Genomic DNA, 20,532 nt, shown 5'->3' with positions numbered 1-20,532 from the left:
AGTGCTTGCCATCTACTGGAGCACATTTTCTTTCCGACCCTCATCTACAAAGCATATCGCTGTGTGGCTGCCAAATAAAGGGAGTGGAGTAGCCCCTCCAGTAACAGAAATTGTAAAAATGCTGCGAAATTGCTCACTGCAGCAAAAAAAACGACTTCTCATCCCTCATATCATACCTGTCTCACAACCCTAATCAGCTATTCAATGCTTTAAATTCTTTCTTATGTCAACAAGCTTCTGCCCCCTCTTCTCTGGTCTCAGCTAAAGACTTTGCCTTACCACCTGTGACCTTGACCCAATAACGTCCCACCTCATTCCAAACCTTACCACAGTCTTCATCCCAAGCCTAACCTACCTCTTCAACCTGTCACGAACAACTGGTGTCTTTCCCTCCTGATTCAAACATACCTCGATCACACCCATCCTCAAAAATCCCTCCCTTGACCTATCCTCTGTGTCTCGCTGTCACCCCATCTCACTTCTCTCCTATACCTCCAAACTACTGGAACAACACGTCCATTATGAACTGTCCTCCCACTTCTCCTGTTGCTCCCTCTTTGACCTTACAATCTGGCTTCTGACCACACCATTCAAATAAAAATGCCCGGTGATCTTGCATTTATCGCTTTAAGAGCAATTCCGCTTTTACTTTTTGTGGAGTGGCCCCATAAGATGCTCCATAGAATAATATGCCCCATGTAATGCTCCATAAAGGTTGATGGTCCCATAAGATGCTCCATAGAATAATATGCCCCATATGCTGCTGCTGCGATAAAAAAAAAAAAAATGGCATACTCACCTTTCATCACTGGGGGCCAGGTGCTGGTGTCACCGCTGACTCAGGCCCCCGTCACTTGCGATATTCACCTGTCCCCATTCCACTGCCCCCGCGCCGCTGTGTCTTCTGTCTCTCTGCAGTGACTGTTCAGGCAGAGGGCGCGCACTAACCATTTTATCGCGCCCTCTGACCTGAACATCACAGCCAGAGGACGCGGAAGACACAGCTCGGCGTTGGAACGGGGACAGGTGAATATCGTATGGCTCACCCTCCCCATCATACTCCTGGTGTGGTCTCTGCACTTCCCTGTTTCTCCATTGTCCCGGGGCGGCAGCTCCTTCCAGTGCTGAGTGGTCACATGGTACTGCTCATTAAAGTAATGAACATGCATTCTACGCTCATGGGAGTGGAGTTGCGTGCATATTCATTATGTTAATGAGCGGTACCACATAAAAGCTGAACACAGAAAGAGCCGGAGACCATCTGAGAAGCAGGGAGTTGCAGAGTCCGTGCTAGGAGGGGGTGAGTATGATGTGACAGCCGCCGACTCCTGCCGATCCCCATCCACCGCCGATCCCCTGGGACAATGACTCAAGTATAAGCCAAGAGGGGCACTTTCAGCCTATAAAAATGGGCAAAAAATCTTGGCTTATACTCGAGTATATACGGTATATATATTGTAAGGAAATAAAAATAATAATGAATAGAATATTTGGCATCACCTGTAAAAGCACAATTTATCAAAATATCAAGTTAAATGGTAAGAGCAAGAGAACCGTGTTTATTCAATCACCACAATATGCTAAAAAACAATTAAAAAAATGATCAAAATGCCATAAGTCCCCAAAATGGTACCAATGAAATTGTCAACTTTCCACGCAAAATATAATCCCCTACACAGCTCCAATGACAAAAAATGAAAACAACAATGACATCAAAACTACATCTTTTTTTATTTTTACTAAATTTCTGAACTTTTTGATATCACTTTAATCCTACTAACCCGGAAAATCATGTTGCCAGGTTAGTGTTAACACACAATAAAACAAAGTCGAAACAAAATGAAAAAATAATGGCGTAGTCGCATTTTTTCATCTTTTTATACCTCTTGGAATTTTTTTAGTACATAAAATAGTAAAATGAATGGCGTTGTCTCATAAAAACAAGCCCTCGTAGGGATAAATTATGACTCTGGTCGAAGATTATACAAAAGAGAACAAAGGAAAAATCACTGCAGTGGGAATAGATTAATATGAATTTTAGCATTGTTAAAATATGTACAAAAACTTTACGGTAATTAAAAATATTTGCCGGCAATGGTGTATCTTTTTTGCTACAATAAGGACAGTTTCTACAGCTTCATTCCATAAACTGTGCCATGTAGACATTCACTTAATTAATAAAACCCAGGAATGGAAGCCATTAAGTGGTAGTTTCACCTGCAAGGTTCTCACTAGTGTGAGTTTTATCACCTTATTACTTGACATACTGTAGAAGTAATTTACGTGAAAGCTTTTAAAAGTAAAAAAAAAACTTGTTTAGACCCCTCATATATAAAGTAAAACATTGGATCAGGAGACAATCCTGCTGCTTGTATTTCTCTCTCCACTTGACCCTTTCAAATCAATCCACACAATAACACAGACCGTATTGCGGTAAGAGTTTTTTGTTATGGTTAATGAGTTACTTTTCCGATTCGCTAAGATAAATAGAACATAAGAGAGCGACAGCGAGACACGGGGGGACCTTTGGCAATGTAACACAGCCTGTCGCCTCATTACAGAACTAGCAGTCTGCAGGAGGCCTGACATTAAAAGGTACATCACGTCCCCAAACGGCCTCCTCTAACCGAGATGATTGTAGCTTCCTTCTAAAAGTGATGGCTATAGAGGCAAGAGCAAAACTGAATGTGGGCTGAATATCTCATGTAAATGCAAGCAGCCACTTATGGGTTGTTCTTCTCTGATTGCTGCTGGAGAACCACTAACATCTCAGCATTGAAGAGCTTTCACCGCTCTCTTGTCCTCCTAGTCAATGATTGTATGAAGAGCTATTAGAAGAATATAGCCGTGTTTAGCTGGAGAGCTCTTGATTACCACTGATGTTAAACTAAACTATGAGAGGCCGGGCACAATATGTTTTTGTTAATCGGAGTTAGGACTGGAGGATGAAATTCAAGGATGAAAAGAATGATTGCTATATACAGAAGGAGATGGGTCAGATGACTTATTGTATTATTACCACCATGTTAGTCGCGCTTCAATTATCTACAAAAGACTCTCTTACCCTAACAGAGCTAGTATTGCCCTTCTATAATTAATTTACCTATTTCCAAACTTGTAAAACTTTGAATCTACTGAATGGCCAGTTAAATTATAGTATAATTACATGGGTTGGGCAATTATGTGGCATAATAACAAGGTTAGGGGAGTTATGTGGTATAATACCATGGGATGGGCAGTTATGTGGCATAATAACATGGGTTGGACAGTTATGATGTATAATACCATGGGTTGGGCAGTTATGAGGTATAATAACATGGAATGGGCAGTTATGTGGTATAATAACAAAGGTTGGGCAGTTATCAGGTATAATAACATGGGTTGGACAGCTATGAGTTATAATAACATGGGTTGGCCAGTTATGAGGCACTAGATGGTGGCCCGATTCTAACGCATTGGGTATTCTAGAATATGCATGTCCACGTAGTATATTGCCCAACCACATAGTATATTGCCCAGCCACGTAGTATATTGCCCAGCCACGTAGTATATTGCCCAGTCACGTAGTATATTGCCCAGTCACGTAGTATATTGCACAGCGACGGAGTATACAGCATAGAGCCATGTAGAATACAGACTTAAAATAAAAAATAAACATATACTCATGTAACGGGGTCTACTAAGCTGGGGTACCTCTTTCAGTACCACCCCTTGTTTCAGGAGGTCCTCTCTGCTTTGGCTGGAGTCTGAATGAAGGATGCTGGCTGGAATTGCTTGGTTACATGGGCGCATATAAAAGATCACTGCTTCTCCACGTATTTCCACCCAGAATATGTTGTGCAGTTAAATGTATGTATAATAGGTTCCATGTGAGATGCATGTCCCTAATGCATCAGCCCATAGGCTGCGCCCTTGGGCAGAGGGGACACGATATTCCCCTTTTGTCCGCCCCCACCTTTGTAATTCCCACAGTAAATATCGGCAGGCTACGGCCACCTGCGGCTATTGTAATGTATGTCTGGCCTGCCGCTTTTCTATTGGCCTGCCCTCAGTATCTGTGTGATATATTCTGTGTTCTGTGAGTAAAGCGTTGTCAGACTGGAAATACGTGGAGAAGCAGTGATCTTTTATATGCGCCCATGTAACCAAGCAATTCCAGCCAGCGTCCTTCATTCAGACTCCAGCCAAAGCAGAGTGGACCTCCTGAAACACGGGGTGGTACTGAAAGAGGTACCACAGCTTGGTAGACACCGTGTTACGTGTTATGGAACCACTCAGCACCCAGAATATGTTGTGCAGTTATATGTATGTATAATAGGTTCCATGTGAGATGCATGTCCCTAATGCATCAGCCCACAGGCTGCGCCCCTGGGCAGAGGGGACACGATATTCCCCTTTTGTCCGCCCCCACCTTTGTAATCCCACAGTAAATATCGGCAGGCTCCGGCCACCTGCGGCTATTGTAAGGTATGTCTGGCCTGCCACTTTTCTATTGGCCTGCCCTCTGTATCTGTGTGATATATTCTGTATCCTGTGAGTAAAGTGTTGTCCGACTGGAAATACATGGAGAAGCAGTGATCTTTTATATGCACCCATGTAACCAAGCAATTCCAGCCAGCGTCCTTCATTCAGCTCCAGCCAAAGCAGAGAGGACCTCCTGAAACACGGGGTGGTACTGAAAGATGTACCCCAGCTTAGTGGACCCGTTACACTCACCCTCCATTGAAGTCCTGGCCCTGTGTGCGGTGCATGCGGCAGCTTCCGGTCCCAGGGTTGGTATGGGCGCAGGACCTGTGATGACGTTGCGGTCACATGACGGTGACGTCATGGCAGGTATTTCTCGCAGGACCTGTGATGACGTCGCGGTCACATGAACGTGACGTCATGGCAGGTCCTTGTCGCATACCATTCTTGCCACCGGAACCTGCCGCTTGCATGGAGCGGTTACCGGAGCGTCACGGGGAGCGGGAAAGGCGCCGGAATGTGAGTATATGATGATTTTTTATTTTTTATATTATTTTTAACATTAGATCTTTTTACTATTGAGGCTGCATTGGCAGCCTCAATAGTAAAAAAGTTGGTCACACTGGGTTAATAGCAGCGTTAATGGAGTGCATTACACCGCGGCATAACGCGGTCTATTCGCGCTGCCATTAACCCTGTGTGAGCGCTGACTGGAGGAGAATATGGAGCGGGCACTGACTGCAGGGAGGAAGGAGCGGCCATGTTGCTGCCGGGCTGCGCCCGTCGCTGATTGGTCGTGGCAATGGTCATGGGCGTTTTGCCACGACCAATCAGCGACTTGGATTCCATGACAGACAGAGGCCGCGACCAATGAATATCCGTGACAGAAAGACAGACAGACAGAAGGACAGAAAGATGGAAGCGACCCTTAGACAATTATATAGTAGATAATAACATGGATTGGGCAGCTATGTGGTATAATAACCTAGATTGGGCATGTGTAGAGAAAAAATATATATAAATTATTCAGTTTTATGCTCCTATTTAATAGATGTCAAAGAAACAAGCAAATAATGGAAATTTTTGCAATCACTCCATATACTTTCTAAATGTAATGTTCCATGGTTTTTCAGATTTCTGCTTCTTGAAGTCATTAATTGGCAATCGTAACTGTTACAATAGCATGCTTATAAACGGCAAAGGCTAGAGATGAGCTCACTTATTCGTGAAGGATTAAGGTTGAGTCAAATATCACTTAGAGATGCAATTCACAACAAAAAAAAATGCTCAGCCACCATTTTAGTCAACAAATGGTAAGCCTAAAAAAACAAAGCTCACCTCATCTCTACAATTGCCTTGCAGTCTGCCTGCCATCATGTGCCGCATCTTCAGACTTTTCTCTGTGGCCCAGTGCTTCCAGCCATGATCAGGTCTTGGACGACACTTACCGTCTAAGGTAGCGATGTCGTGACATTATGACTTGCACTGTGACCTTGCAACATTCAGTGAGCGAGCAAGACTTCCTGTCTTATAGCGAAGAGGGTAGAGATGCGGAATGCAGAATGCAACAGCAGAAAGAAGACAACTTGACAGTTGACAGTGAGCAGTGGGGCAGCCGGAGTAGTGGTTTTATTTTATTTTTTTTACATTTTACATTTCTTATGCTCCTCAGTCCAGAGAGAACATGATAAGGAACATAATTTAGTGCAAATTTATTTACACCTAATCGAATTTTGGGGGAAAATACATCCAAATCCCAAATGATTTGTTCATCAGTAGTAAGAGCTGTAATTGCTGTTAAACGACTATAATTGCATTGAAAGAACCGACAGAATGGATGTGCGTCAGTTTCATGCTCCCAATGGGAGAAGGGCACCTCCCTCAATAATATATCCTACATAAAAATGGAGCACTGTGCCCCAAAAAAGAGGATAACACTAGAATGACAATCATCATAATGATGAAAAGTATATTTTATTAAACAATATTAAAAAACAGTAGACAAGTTATGATGGATAGATGGTGAAGACACAAAGAGAATGTCATCATAGATTTTAATGGATGCTTAAAAGAACAAAAGGCTAACATATAAATTATACAGACAAACCAGCCAAATGTCTATAACAATAAATCCTGATCTAGACAAAATAAATGCACATCAATGAATTAAATTGTAATTCATCCACTAAGTGGCATGCTAATACAGACACAGTGTTCTCACTCTCCTGTCTAGATATAATATGAGAGACATAAGGTGTGTGAGTAGATTCATAGGCTGTGTAAATAAATTCAAAAACTTGAATACATAGTCCTTCAGCATGTTAAAGTGCTAAGTGCTTACCCATGTGGGAATAGGAACCAGTTGTACGTAGGTCTATTACCCCGACACACGTTTCATCTTTTGGTCTTCCTCAGGCACTGTGTGAACTGTTGTGTGTTATGGAATGTATTATATACCCCTTCCCCAGTTATATAAAATTGACAGATTGCAAAATAATGAGCGCATGGCTGGCGGGTTCCCAGCCACGATTGCGTCACTTCCGGCCATCCCAAACATAGTGCGTGTCAAAGGAGACAAAGTTATCTGTGACATCAGTGGTTCTCACTACATTGTTAGGATGCCTTTGGAGCATGGATCCAATGCAGATGCGCACATTGTGGCGGCCATTTTTGAAAAGGAATTAATTGTGGAGAAACTCCCATTAGATCACTATGTGACCAGAATAAGAATGAGTGCAATACAGAAAAGAATAGAGTGGACCTAAAGAATAATAAGAATAATAAAAGGTAATGTCAACTATAACTGATACTAGATGTAATAAAAAAAAACATCAGGTCCCTTATTTGGTGAGCAGTGATGTTGTCCTTGGGTGATCCAATCAAAGGCCAATGGTGTGCAGATGAGGAAAGGGTTAATATTGTTTAATAAAATTAGCTTTTCTATCATTATCATGGTTGTCATTCTAGTGTTATCCTCTTTTTTGGGGGGGGCACAGTGCTCCATTTTCGTGTAGGATATACAGTGCCTTGCGAACGTAATCGGCCCCCTGGAACTTTTCAACCTATTCCCACATATCATGGTTCAAACATAAAGACACCAAATGTAAATTTTTGGTGAAGAATCAACAACAAGTGGAACACAATTGTGAAGTTGAATGAAATTTATTGGTTATTTTACATTTTTGTGGAAATTCAAAAACTGAAAAGTGGGGCGTGCAATATTATTCGGCCCCTTTACTTTCAGTGCAGCAAACTCACTCCAGAAGATCATTGTGGATCTCTGAATAATACAATGTTGTCCTAAAAGGGCAGCACGGTGGCGCAGTGGATAGCACTACAGCCTTGCAGCGCTGGGGTCCAGGGTTCTAATCCCACCCAGGACAACATCTGCAAAGAGTTTGTATGTTCTCTCCGTGTTTGCGTGGGTTTTCTCGGGGCACTCCGGTTTCCTCCCACATGCCAAAGACATACTGATAGGAATTCTAGATTGTGAGCCCAATCGGGGACAGTGATGATAATGTGTGCAAACTGTAAAGCGCTGCGGAATATGTTAGCGCTATATAAAGATTATTTATTTATTATTATTTAAATGCGTAATGATGATACATATAATCCACCTGTGTGTAATCAAGTCTCCGTATAAATGCACCTGCTCTGTGATAGTCTCAGGGTACTGTTTGAAGCACAGAGAGTATCATGAAGACCAAGGAACACAACAGGCAGGTACGTGATACTGTTGTGGAGAAGTTTAAAGCCGGATTTGGATACAAAATTATTTCCAAAACTTTAAACATCCCAAGAAGCACTGTGCAAGCGATCATATTGAAATGGAAGGAGTATCATACCTCTGCAAATCTAACAAGAACCGGCCGTCACTCTAAACTTTCATCTCAAACAAGGAGAAGACTGATCAGAGATACAGCCAAGATGCTCATGATCACTATGGATGAATTGCAGAGATCTACAGCTGAGGTGGGACAGTCTGGCCATAGGACAACAATCAGTCGTACACTGCACAAATCTGGCTTTTATACAAGAGTGGCAAGAAGAAAGCCATTTCTCAAAGATATCCATAAAAGTGTCATTTAAAGTTTGCAACAAGCCACCTGGGAGACACACCAAACATGTGGCAGAAGGTGCTCCGGTCAGATAAAAACCAAAATCGAACTTGCCAAAAGATATGTTTAACGTAAAGGCAACACAGCTCATGACCCTGAGCACACCATCCCCACTGTCAAACATGGTGGTGGCAGCATCATGGTTTGGGCCTGCTTTTCTTCAGCAGGGACAGGGAAGATGGTTAAAATTGATGTGAAGATGGATGGAGACAAATACACGACCATTATTGAAGAAAAGTTGTTGGAGTCTGCAAAAGACCAGAGACTGGGATGGAGATTTATCTTCCAACAAGATAATGATCCCAAACGTAAAGCAAAATCTACAATGGAGTGGTTCACAAATAAACATATCCAGGTGTTAGAATGGCCAAGTCAAAGTCCAGACCTGAATCCAATCGAGAATCTGTGGAAAGAGCTGAAAACTGCTGTTCAAAAACGATCTCCATCAATTCTCACTGAGCTCGAGCTGTTTGCCAAGGAAGAATGGGCAAGAATTTCAGTCTCTCGATGTACAAAACTGATAGAGACATACCCCAAGCGACTTGCAGCTGTAATCGCAGCAAAAGATTGTGCAACAAAGCATTAAGTTAAAGGGGCCGAATAATATTGCATGCCCCACTTTTCAGTTTTTGAATTTCCACAAAAAATTTAAATAAATAAATACATTTCGTTCAACTTCACAATCGTGCTCCACTTGTTGTTGATTCTTCACCAAAAATGTACATTTGGTATCTTTACGTTTGAAGCATGATATGTGGGAAAAGGTTGAAAGGTTCCAAGGGGCTGAATACTTTTGCAAGGCACTGTATATATAACTATAACCACAAAGTTTAACATATATTTGCTGAATTCATATTAAGACTCAGTTCACTTTGCTAATACGTTGTCTTACTAGTTTCGCCCCTGTATTTCATGTCTTTTTTCCAGCCATGTACAGTACATAGTTGCTTTTAATTTAGTCTGTCAGCGCAAAATGACTCTTCAAACCAAGTGCACCCTTGGCATGGCGAAACACTTTAGTTCTCTTTTCCACTTGTTTGGCATTTAGCTATGCCCCTTGTTCCTTGATTGACAGCTCTGGCATTACAGGAGCCAAGCCTTATGCGGAGACAGATGGAAAACAAGTACAGTAGAAGTCAAAGTTCACTAAATATTTTGGCCACACCAAGGGTGCACTGAGTACCTGTGGTTGGTTTGAACAGTCATTTTGTGCTGATAGAGTTCCATTAAGAATTGTGCTGTTTTCTATTTAAAGGAAAAGGTGTGCATGCAGGTGTTTGTTAGAGTATATATTTTTTAAATGCTGAAATGCAAATAAGAAGACATCATCTCCTTTCCACAAGAAAGGTAATAATTTCCAGATCAGTGAGGGAACCCACCATTGAGATTCCCACTGACTGCCAGTAAGGCCTGTCCCACACGTCCAGATAATTCCGGTACCGGAAAAATCGGTACCGGAATTATCCGTGTCCGTGTGTCCGTGTGCTCACGTGGCACATCAGTGTGGCACACGTGCGGCATCTGTGTGCCGCCTGAGGACCACACGGACCGTGCAGGAAAGACAGCGCTACACTAAGTGCTGTCCCCCCTGCGTGGTGCTGAAGCCGGCATTCATCTCTTCTCCCCCACAGGAGAGAAGAGATGAAAGATCAAGTTTTTGTTATTTTTCGTTAAAAATAAAGTTTGCTGGTGAGCTCCCGCCTCCCATCCCCCGTACGCCGCCCGGCACCTTTCATAGAAATACTCACCTAGCTCCCGCGATGTCTCCTCTCCCCTCTCAGCCCTGGCAGCTTCTCCTGTATGAGCGGTAACGTGGTGCCGCTTATTACAGTGATGAATATGCGGCTCCACCCCTATGGGAGGTGGAGCCGCATATTCATCACTGTAATGTGCGGCACCGCGTGACCGCTCATACAGGAAGAGCTGCGACGCTGAGAGGATGGAAGCGCCGAGGGAGCTGGGTAAGTAGTTTAATGCCAGCGAGCGGGCGGGCGCACAGGGGGTGGGAGGGGGGAGATTACCGGGAACTTTATTTTAAAAACAAGAAAAAATTTTAAAAAAAGAATTTTCATTCCTTCTCTCCAGCGAACGCTGCTGGAGAGAAGAAATGAATGGGGCTTCAGCACCACAAGCTGGGGGGACAGCGCTTACAGTATCGCTGTCTCCTGCACCGCACACGGACTGCACACGGACAGCATCCGTGTGCGGTACATGTTTTACACGGACCCATTGACTTTAATGGGTCCGTGTGATCCGTGCGTTCCCACAAACACTGACATGTCTCCGTGCTTTCCAAACAGACACACGGTCTGTGAAAACACGCTGACATGTGCAGAGAAGAGACACATTGATTTTAATGTGTCTACGTGAGTCAGTGTCTCCGGTACGTGAGGAAACTGTCACCTCACGTACCGGAGCCACTGACGTGTGAAACCGACCTAAGGGATACATCTGTCAGTAGGGCATATGCTCATCCGCTGCTCCATTCCTTCTTGATGAGACAGTGTAGCGCTGGATTTAGTTGTCTCTGTTTTCCCTCTACTATAATGCATTGTAGTTGCAGTTGTGGCATAAAATCGATAAAAGATAAATAAAGTATGAATCTAACGAGCTTGGAATTTTATTCTAAATGTTGTTTAAAAGTGGATTTTAAATTTATAAATTAGACATGTATATCATACAGCTTTTCATTAAAACATTTTCGGATGGGTCATCATTATTACAGCTTCATACTAGTCATGTGAATCCGATTGATCTGCAATGTCTAACACAATTACTACAAAAAGTATAATATTTAGAATTGAGAGTCCTCAGTGGTTGATACCTTTTAATGGCTAACTGAAAAGATGGTAACAAATTGCAAGCTTTCGAGACTACACAGGTCTCTTCATCAGGCAAAGACTAAAACAAATTCTGAAGAATCACATATTTATGCACAACATAGCATAGAAAAAAAAAAAGGGAAAAACCATGGATAAGCCAGGTGACATGAAGCAGAATTACCATGGGTGATAAACAGTTACGTCCATAAATATTGGGCCAATTCTTAGATAAGGATTGTTTTATTGTCCTGTGATTAGGGTCTCTGTTGTGATGACCCCACATGGTCTGAGGGGCAAGTTCCTTAGTTGATGTAAAAAGACATAAATCCGTACGACACATTCATTCCTGCAGTGTGAGTGTCAAATGTCGTCATCAGTTTATTTTCCCAGACTCTTTCTTTCCAGTACAAAAAGTATGGATTTGTACTTTAGTAGAGAAAAAAAAGGGAACATGACCCCTTGAAACAAAGCTGATTGTGGGGACACCAATAGTTGAACTCCAAAAGATCTAATATTGTTAACCTAGACCAGGGTGGGGAACCTCAGGCCCACAGGCCACTTGATCACCTTTTATCAAGCCACCAGACAGATTCCTTGGGACGCAGTGCTTGGGACGGCAGCTGTATTTTGTTGGCTGCCGGCCCATTAATTTCTTCTTGCTCTGTAGGCACGTGTACCCAGTGTTCACTACTGACCGCTGAGGCGCGTGCAATGAAAGATTACGCCCTGACACCAGTGCCAGTGTCAGGAAATACTTTGTGGGTGGAATTAGTGCACATCTTGTAAGGCCCCCAAAAAGATGGTGTAAATACCCATATGGTCCTTGGCAAAAAAAAATGATTCCACATCCCTGTGTCATGAGTTTGTTGCACCCTGCTGGGACCTGTGGAGCACCTGGGATCAGAAGATCACAGAGATTAAAGGGAACTTGTCACCCCCCAGGGCATTTTTAAGTAAAAGAGCCACCTTCAGTAGCACTAAGGCTACGTTCACATTAGCGTTGCGCGCCGGTGCGTCGGCGACGCAACGCACGACGCACAAAAAACGCGCGCAAGACGCGCGCAAAAACGCTGCGTTTTGCGACGCGTGCGTCGTTTTTTGACGAAAATCGGACGCACGAAAAATGCAACTTGTTGCATTTTCTTGCGTCCGACGCTAGCGTCGGAAACGACGCACGTGTCGAAAAACGCCACCCAATAAACGCACGCGTCCCCTATGTTAAACATAGGGGCGCGTCGCCGCTGCGTCGCCGACGCAACAGCGACGCACATTAGCGGAACGCTAATGTGAACGTAGCCTAAGGCTGCATTCTGTGGAGGTGGCTCTTATGTTTCTGATCCCGAGTAACACTGAAACATTGACTTTTATAAATTGCGCCTTTTCATCTCCTGTTGTCTTCTCCGATGTTTTATCACATGATTGATTTTTATTAAGCACCTATAATTTTCATAACTTCTGGAAATGTACATACAGTTATATTACTATTACATGCCTGCTACAATAACTAATGATTTCTGAGAAAATATCTACAATTAGCGTTATACTCTCATATACAGGATTACATAGTAGCCATACTTCTACAGCCACAATAATTGGTATTATTTAACTACCTGACTATTGTGGCACAGAAATCAGCATCAATGACATACAAGTAATCTAGAATTAGTGGATTAGAGGGGTTGAGACTACACATTATTGCTTTATAGGGGGACTAACAGCCCAATGATAATATATAATTCATCTGATTACATGCACATTCAGACAAATTTTTTTTTTTTTTAACTCATTAGTGCAGGTGTCTACAAACTGCGGGATTCCAGCTGTTGCAAAACTACATATTCATTCTGATGTCTTTAACAACCAGACCTTACCAGTATTTATAATATTTAGGACACTGGACAATTGTAGCTTCCAACATTGTGAGAACAGTTTGGAGAAGGTTCTTTTCTGTTCCCCATGATTGAGTGCAGTGCACAAAGCAAGGTCCATAAAGGCATGGTTGGGGGAATTAGGTGTGAAAAAACTAGACTGGTCGCTGTGAGGGAGTGAGGGGAATTATATGTGAGGGACTGTATGTATCCCCAAGATGCGCATAGAAGCGTATTGAGCCCGCTGGAGTGCATTGCAGTCACAGACATAGCTGTGGTTGCAGTGCAGAATAAAAATAAGTGCCTCGACTACTGCAACCTCCTACTCTCTGGACTCCCCTCTAGCACTCTGGCACCACTCCAATCCATCCTACACTCTGCTGCCCGACTAATCCACCTGTCCCCCCGCTATTCCCCAGCCTCTCCCCTGTGTCAAGCCCTTCACTGGCTTCCTATCGCCCAGAGACTCCAGTTCAAAACCCTCACACTGACATACAAAGCCATCCACAACCTGTCTCCTCCATACATCTGTGACATGGTCTCCCGGAACCTACCTACACGCGACCTCCGATCCTCCCAAGACCTCCTTCTCTACTCCCCTCTCATCTCTTCTTCCCATAACCGCATCCAAGACTTCTCCCGTGCTTCCCCCATACTCTGGAACTCTCTACCCCAACACATCAGACTTGCGCCTACCATAGAAACATTCAAAAAGAACCTGAAGACTCATCTCTTCCGACAAGCCTACAGCCTGCAGTGATCCTCAACCTACTGAACAGCCGTACAGCCAGCTCTTCCCTCTCCTAGTGTATCCTCACCCACCCCCTGCAGACTGTGAGCCCTCGCGGGCAGGGTCCTCCCTCCTTATGTACTCGTGTGCCTTGTTATCTGCTCATGTTTAATGTATTTGTCTATATTTGCCCCGTATTCACATGTAAAGCGCCATGGAATAAATGGCGCTATAAAAATGTATAATAATAATAATAATAAAAGTGTGGACTTGGTCAAGCTATTTGGCCAAAGCAGATTTAAGGAAACCCGGCATGGGCTTTTATTTTTGGAGTGAACTACAGGATGGTAGTGAGGCGGTTCACTCCCTCCAGGTGTGTCTTACAAGTGGCCCATGGCCACAGATTTAACCCCTTCCCGACCTGTGACACAGCGTATGCGTCATGAAAGTCGGTGCCAATCCGACCTGTGATGCATATGCTGTATCACAGAATGATCGCGTCCCTGCAGATCGGGGGAAAGGGTTAACTCCAATCTCACCCGATCTGCAGGGACAGGGGGAGTAGTACTTCAGCGCAGGGGGGGTGGCTTCACCCCCCATGGCTACGATCGCTCTGATTGGCTGTTGAAAGTGAAACTGCCAATCAGAGCGATTTGTAATATTTCACCTATTAAAACTGGTGAAATATTACAATCCAGCCATGGCCGATGCTGCAATATCATCGGCCATGGCTGGAAACACTGGTCTGCCTCCCCCCACCGCCACCGATTTCCCCCCCAGTCCTCCGATCTGTGGTCTGCTCCCCTCTGTCGTCCTGTCCGCTCCCCCGTGCTCCAATCCAACCCCCGTGCTCCAGCCCAACCCCCCTGTACTCTGATTCACCCCCCGTGCTCCAATCCACCCCCCGTGCCTCAATCCACCCCCTCCCTGTGCTCCAATCCACCCCCCCATGCTCCAATCCACCCCTCCCATGCTCCGATCCACCTCCACGTTCTCCGATCCACCCCCCGTGCTCCTCCACCCCATCATACTTACCGAGCCTCCCGGTGTCCGTCCGTCTTCTCCATGGGCGCCGCCTTCTTCCAAAATGGCGGGCACATGCGCAGTGCGCCCGCCGAATCTGCAAACCGGCAGATTCTTTCCAAGTGCATTTTGATCATTGTAATAAAACCTATCACATTGATCAAAATAAAAAAAGTAAATGAACCCACCCTTTATCACCCCCATAGGTAGGGACAATAATAAAATAAAGAAAATATTTTTTTTCCACTATTGTTGGGGTTAGAACTAGGGTTAGGGTTAGGGTATGGTATGTGCACATGTATTCTGGTCCTCTGCGGATTTTTCTGCAGCGGATTTGATAAATCTGCAGTGCTAAACCGCTGCGGATTTATTGCGGATTTACCGCGGTTTTTCTGCACATTTCACTGTGGTTTTACAACTGCGGTTTTCTATTGACCATCAATGGCGGACTAACATTAAATTAACCGCAAGAAGAGATCCATCATGATAAAACACAATACTTTTATTAAACATCAATAAAAACAAACATATAACAAGGCTTTTTTGTGATACATTTAACAAAGTGTCCAGTGGGAGGAGAAATACCCGGCACTATAGGTACATATATATAATGGTAAGTATCAACAGGTACTCATCTACTGTGGTAAGTCTTACTAACCATATAGCCAAGCAACTTCGGTATGAACTAGTGAATCACTGACATGAAGGAATCAACTAAGGAACGGGAAAATATTAGTATATACGAGGGGGCTATTCATACCACTCAATGCCTCTGTATTACCCTTATACCCGTGCCAAATACGCAGACAGCTGCACCCACACCATAAATGCTGCTAATGTAGCGACTAGAAGGCAGAGGAATGGAAAAACGTAATATAATATTACCAGACTGTGCACAGATATCCAGCTCCCACGAGCGCCCCGACGCGCGTTTCGCCCTAGCTTCTTCCGGGACGCCCCCGGAAGAAGCTAGGGCGAAACGCGCGTCGGGGCGCTCGTGGGAGCTGGATATCTGTGCACAGTCTGGTAATATTATATTACGTTTTTCCATTCCTCTGCCTTCTAGTCGCTACATTAGCAGCATTTATGGTGTGGGTGCAGCTGTCTGCGTATTTGGCACGGGTATAAGGGTAATACAGAGGCATTGAGTGGTATGAATAGCCCCCTCGTATATACTAATATTTTCCCGTTCCTTAGTTGATTCCTTCATGTCAGTGATTCACTAGTTCATACCGAAGTTGCTTGGCTATATGGTTAGTAAGACTTACCACAGTAGATGAGTACCTGTTGATACTTACCATTATATATATGTACCTATAGTGCCGGGTATTTCTCCTCCCACTGGACACTTTGTTAAATGTATCACAAAAAAGCCTTGTTATATGTTTGTTTTTATTGATGTTTAATAAAAGTATTGTGTTTTATCATGATGGATCTCTTCTTGCGGTTAATTTAATGTTAGTCCGCCATTGATGGTCAAATGTTAGTAGAAGTGCCATAGTTAGTATATATATAGACTCTCTGGATTTTGCGGTTTTCTATTGTAGCAGTTGTAAAGCCGCTGAGGAATCCGCAGAAAGAAGTGACATGCTGCGGAATGTAAACCGCTGCGTTTCCGTGCAGTTTTTCTGCAGCATGTGTACAGCGATTTTTGTTTCCCATAGGTTTACATTGAACTGTAAACTCATGGGAAACTGCTGCGGATCCGCAGCGTTTTCCGCAGCGTGTGCAAATACCTTTAGAATTAGGCTATGTGCACACTGTGCGGATTTGGCTGCAGATCCGCAGCGGATTGGCCGCTGCGGATTCGCAGCAGTGTTCCATCAGGTTTACAGTTCCATGTAAACCTATGGAAAACCAAATCCACTGTGCCCAAGGTGCGGAAAATACCACGCGGAAACGCTCTGTCGTATTTTCCGCAGCATCTCAATTCTTTGTGCGGATTCCACATCGTTTTACACCTGTTCCTCAATAGGAATCCGCAGGTGAAATACGCACAAAAAACACTGGAAATCCGTGGTACATCCGCAGGTAAAACGCAGTGCCTTTTACCCGCGGATTTTTCAAAAATGGTGCGGAAAAATCTCACACGAATCCGCAACGTGGGCACATAGCCTTAGGGTTAGGGTTGGAATTAGGGTTGTGGTTAGGGTTGTGATTAGGTTATGGCTAGAGTTGGGATTAGGGTTAGGGGTGTGTTTATCTTTTTACCCTTGGGAAATTAAAAAAATTGTTGCTAAAACATCATTTTTGTGACTAAAAAGTTAAATGTTCATTTTTTCCTTCCATGTTGCTTCTGCTGCTGTGAAGTACCTGAAGGGTTAATAAACTTCTTGAATGTGGTTTTGAGTACCTTGAGGGGTGCAGTTTTTAGAATGGTGTCACTTTTGGGTATTTTCAGCCATACAAACCCTTCAAACTGACTTCAAATATGAGGTGGTCCCTAAAAAAATGGTTTTGTAAATTTTGTTGTAAAAACAAACAATTGGTCAAATTTTAACCCTTATAACTTCCTAGCAAAAAAAAATTTTGTTTCCAAAATTATGCTGGTGTAAAGTAGACATGTGGGTCATGTTATTTATTAACTATTTTGTGTCACATATCTCTCTCGTTTAACAGAATAAAAATTCAAAATTTGAAAATTGCGAAATTTTCAACATTTTCGCCAAATTTCTATTTTTTTCACAAATAAACGCAAAAATTATTGACCTAAATTTACCACTAACATGAAGCCCCATATGTCACAAAAAAACAGTCTCAGAACCGTTAGGATCCGTTGAAGCGTTCCTGAGTTATTACCTCATAAAGAGACACTGGTCAGAATTGCAAAAAACGGCCAGGTCATTAAGATCAAAATAGGCTGGGTCATAAAGGGGTTAAATCCCTGTAGCAAATGTTGGGTGTGTCAGTGGGGGTTTGCAAACTGCAGAGCAGGTAGCTCTGCAAGATCCAGCTTCTGTGTGAAGTCAACACAGAGCCAAGGGGACCAAACGTCTGTCACCCCTCAGCATGACACGGTGGTGCAGTCGCCCACGGCTACCGGTCCCAGATATAGACTGTTTTGACACCTCAGATGTGATCCGGAGGACACCTTTTGCTTTTCATTTGTAAGTTTTGGACAATTAAAGACATTTTGCATTGAACTTTACTGGGTCACTGCCTCATTACCGCAGGGTGTGAACACCGCCCCACTACATCGCACAGAGCCCAGACCTCAACCCCATCCAACACTATAGGCATGAACTAGTCCAGACCTCGTGATCTCCTTCCCCTCATCTAACATCAATGTCTGTCTGACCTCACAAATTCTCTTCTGGATAAATATCAAAAAATTCCCAAGGACACCTCCATAGTCTTGTATAAAGCCTTCCCAGAAGAGTGGAAGCTGTTATAGTTGCAAAGGGGGAAATTCTCCATATTAATGCCTATGAATTTAGAACGAGGGATCGTTCATAGACATTTCTGTAGGTGCAATATATAGGTGTTAATATAGCATATTAGCACTATGAATTATATATACACTTTGATTTTATGAATTAGGCTACTTTCACACTAGCGTTAACTGCAATCCGTCACAATGCGTCGTTTTGCAGAAAAAACGCATCCTGCAAAAGTGCTTGCAGGATGCGTTTTTTCCCCATAGACTTGTATTGACGACGCATTGCTACGGATTGCCACACGTCGCATCCGTCGTGCGACGGATGCGTCGTGCTTCGGCGGACCGTCGGGAGCAAAAAACGCTACATGTAACGTTTTTTGCTCCTGACGGACCGCTTTTTCCGACCGCGCACCTCACAATGGGGCAGCGGATGCGCCGGAGAAATGCATCCGCTGCCTCCGTTGTGCAGTGCGTTAAACGCTAGCGTCGGAATCTCTGCCTGACGCATTGCGACGGGGAGATTCCGACGCTAGTGTGAAAGTAGCCTTAGTTTATTTCTGGGTTGTGCTATGTATGATTATTTATGAGAGCATACACCAAATATTTTCAGATTCAATAAATGTAAAGATGCAGTCTAGTTAACATGATTATAAGAATAGAACAGTCTGCCATACTATGTAAACTAAAAGTCAATCTTTGGCATCATATTCAAAACTGAATTATTGCTCTATACAACCTGTGAATTTTGGATTGCAAGTGGACATGTTCATGTATCCAGTTCATAATATCGTAAATCAAGATTTCGTTCACATTGTAAACAGTGATGCTGGACTTTTTTTTTAAGAGCATGGTCACACTAGCGTACTGCATCCGATGATTATCTCATGCAAAAGAATTGGGCTGATTATGCAAATGACCCTCAGCTCAAACTCAACTGTCGTTTTACTGTGACCCGATTCTCTTGCGTGCAAGAATTGAATTACAAATAATTACAAAGAATCGAAGATGGAGAACTTAATTTCTTCATCTTCTTCATTGTGTTGATTTGGGGTACATTGGACTCCACTCCACTCACATTAGCATCCTATTAAAACAATGCAATCCGCATTTTGCATGCACATGCAGCATTTTTTCCTGAGCGGAATCGCATTCCGGAAAAAAATGCAGCATGTTCATTAATTTGTGGAATCGCGGGGATTCCGCACACATAGGAATGCATTGATCCGCTTACTTCCCGCATGGGGCTATGCCCACCATGCGGGAAGTAAGCGGATCATGTGCGGATGGTACCCAGGGTGGAGGAGAGGAGACTCTCCTCCACGGACTGGGCACCATATAAATGTTAAAAAAAGAGAATTCAAATAAAAAATAGTGATCTACTTACCTTCTGATGGCCCCCGGAGTCTTCCCGCCTCTCAGCAGGGCACGCGGCGCCTTCAGTTCTCCGGGATTCTGTGTGCGAGGGACCTGCGATGACGTCGCGGTCACGTGACAGTGACGTCACCGCAGGTCCTTCGCACACAGCATCCATAGGAACGGAAGCCGTTGCATGCGCCACTGAGGAGATCGAGACGCCGGAAGGTGAGAATAACCATTTTTTAAATTTGTTAAATATTTTTAACATTAGATCTTTTACTATTGATGCTGCATAGGCACCCTATGTGGAAGGCAGAAGCCGAAACGCCCGTCAGGGCGGATGCCACGCGGCTGAAGGAGCTACATTTATGTAAGTATACCATTGATTAGATTCTTATTAAATATGTCCCATACAACGAGGTGACTTACCATATATGTACTTATGATGAGATGAATACCTCTTTATGCTCTTAGCATCCTACATTAAAATTTATTACTGCTTAACACATTGAGGTGTGCAGCGGCACTTTACTTTCCTCTCTTCTCATAATGAGACCTATCACTATGCTGCTTGAGTAAGGATGTACTTTTTATAGGATTATATATAAACTATGTTGGTTGTTGTTTTCCTTCACACATTATGACAATTTCTGTGTGTGCGTCCCTGTTTTTAATTACGTATTTAGTACCTTTGTCCTGACACCCCTGTTGCTGCTATTCTCAATAAAATTACTTGTGTTGATATATTACACATTGTACTGGGACTTTTTTG

This window comes from Ranitomeya imitator, chromosome 1 (assembly GCF_032444005.1).
Source record: "Ranitomeya imitator isolate aRanImi1 chromosome 1, aRanImi1.pri, whole genome shotgun sequence".
In the NCBI taxonomy this organism is placed as follows: Eukaryota; Metazoa; Chordata; class Amphibia; order Anura; family Dendrobatidae; genus Ranitomeya; species Ranitomeya imitator.
This window is presented reverse-complemented; position numbering follows the sequence as displayed.